The following is a 2,500-nucleotide window of genomic DNA, read 5'->3' on the forward strand; positions in this document are numbered from 1 at the left end:
CTGACCTCGCCTTCTGGATGATAGCGGGGTGAACAGGCAGTGGCCCGGGTGGTTGTTGTCCTTGATGATCTTTATGGCCTTCCTGTGACATCGGGTGGTGTAGGTGTCCTGGAGGGCAGGTAGTTTGCCCCCGGTGATGCGTTGTGCAGACCTCACTACCCTCTGGAAAGCCTTACGGTTGTGGGCGGTGCAGTTGTCGTACCAGGCGGTGATACAGCCCGACAGGATGCTCTCGTTTGTGCATCTGTAAAAGTTTGTCAGGGTTTTAAGTGACAAGCCACATTTCTTCAGCCTCCTGAGGTTGAAGAGGCGCTGCTGTGCCTTCACTACACTGTCTGTGTGGGTGTTCTTCACCACACTGTCTGTATGGGTGTTCTTCACCACACTGTCTGTATGGGTGTTCTTCACCACACTGTCTGTGTGGGTGTTCTTCACCACACTGTCTGTATGGGTGGACCATTTCAGTTTGTCTGTGATGTGTACGCCGAGGAACTTTCCACCTTCTCCACTGCTCTCCCTTCGATGTGGATAGGGGGGTGCTCTCTCTGCTGTTGGGTGAACAGAGAGTACATTAGGGGGCTGAGCACTCACCCTGTGGGGCACCAGTGTTGAGGGTCAGCAAATTGGAGATGTTGTTTCCTACCTTCACCACCTGGGGGCGGCCCGTCAGAAAGTCCAGGACCCAATTGCACAGGGCGGGTTGAGACCCAGGGCCTCCAGCTTGACGATGAGCTTGGAGGGTACTACTGTATGTTGTTGAATGCTGAGCTGTAGTCAATGAATAGGTATTCCTCTTGTCCAGATGGGACAGGGCATGTGCACTGTAATGGCGATTGCATCGTCTGTGGACCTGTTGGGGCGGTATGCAAACTGAAGTGGGTCTAGGGTATCAGGTAGGGTAGAGATGATATGATCCTTGACTAGTCTCTTAAAGCACTTCATGGTGACAGAATTGAGTGCTACGGGGCGGTAGTCATTTAGTTCAGTTATCTTTGCCTTCTTGAGTACAGCAACAATGGTGGCCATCTTGAAGCATGTGGTGGCCACAGAGAAGGAGACAGGGGGGGGTCCTTGTTAGTGGGCCGTGCCGGTGGCACTGTTATCTACAAAGCTGACAAAGAAGGTGTTTAGTGTGTCTGGAAGCGAGACGTCGGTGTCCGTGACGTGGCTAGTTTTCTTTGTGTAATCCGTGATTGCCTGTCGACCCTGCCACGTACGTCTTGTATCTGAGCTGTTGAATTGCGACTCCACTTTGTCCCAATACCGACATTTCACTTGTTTGATTGCCTTGCGGAGGGAATAACTACAACTACACTACAACTATAACTACACTACAATAACTACATATTCCCAGTCCTCTTTCTATGGTTAAATGTGGTAGTTCGCTCTTTCAGTTTTGCGCGATCCCTCCACGGTTTCTGGTTAGGGTAGGTTTTAATAGTCACGGTGGGTACAATATCTCCAATGCACTTCCTTATAAACTCACTCACCGAGTCAGCATATAGACCGATGTTGTTCTCTGAGGCTGCCCGGAACATTTTCCAGTCCGCGTGATCAAAACAATTTTGAAGCATGGATTCCGATTGGTCAGACCAGTGTTGAATGGTTCTAATCATGGGTACACCCTCTTTCAGTTTCTGCCTATAAGACGGTAGGAGCAAGATGGAGTCATGGTCGGATTTGTCGATGGGAGGACGAGGGAGGGCCTTGTATGCATCGCGGAAGTTAGAGTAGCAGTAATCGAGTGTAAGTGCTGCAATCAATATGCTGACAGAATTTAGGTAGCCTTGTTCTCAAATGTGCTTTGTTCAAATCCCCAGCTACAATAAATGCTGCCTCAGGATATATGGTTTACATAGAGTCCTGTGAAGTTCCTTGTGGGCCGTCGTGGTGTCTGTTTGAGGGGGTATATACACAGCTGGGTCGATAACTGACGAGTATTCTCTTGGGAGAAGGTATCTCAGCTGCATGTCAGTGAGCTGACGATGCTTGGATACAGATTGATAATGTAATCATTGTCTCTGCAACAAGTCAGTCCATGAAGAGTTAACCTGTTGCGTCTACCAAACCCGGATCCGGGATTCTATTTACAGACCTAAGCTCATTACCATAACGCAACGTTAACTATTCATGAAAATCGCAAATGAAATGAAATAAATATGCCATCTCTCAAGCTTAGCCTTTTGTAAACAACACTGTCATCTCAGATTTTCAAAATATGCTTCTCAACCATAGGAAAACAATCATTTGTGTAAAAGTGGCTAGCTAGCGTAGCATTTAGCGTTAGCATTAGCGTTAGCATCCAGCACGCAAGATTTCATCAAAAACATAAAAGCCTTCAAATAAAATAATTTACCTTTGAAGAACTTCGGATGTTTTCAATGAGGAGACTCTCAGTTAGATAGCAGATGCTCAGTTTTTCCAAAAAATATTATTTGTGAATTCGAAATAGCTCTGTTTTCTACATCACATTTGGCTACCAAAAAAAAAACGAAAATTC

The 2,500-nt window shown here is 46.8% G+C and overlaps 1 protein-coding gene across 1 annotated transcript in view; it reads left to right on the forward strand.

The window, feature by feature from the left end:
- LOC149974977 (dynein axonemal heavy chain 6-like) overlaps positions 1–2,500 on the forward strand; it is a 129,339-nt gene that overhangs the window by 78,526 nt on the left and 48,313 nt on the right. The gene's annotated exons all lie outside the window — the stretch shown is intronic.

The sequence above is a fragment of the Oncorhynchus mykiss genome, chromosome 19 (assembly GCF_057628025.1).
Source record: "Oncorhynchus mykiss isolate SJ-2025 chromosome 19, ASM5762802v1, whole genome shotgun sequence".
In the NCBI taxonomy this organism is placed as follows: Eukaryota; Metazoa; Chordata; class Actinopteri; order Salmoniformes; family Salmonidae; genus Oncorhynchus; species Oncorhynchus mykiss.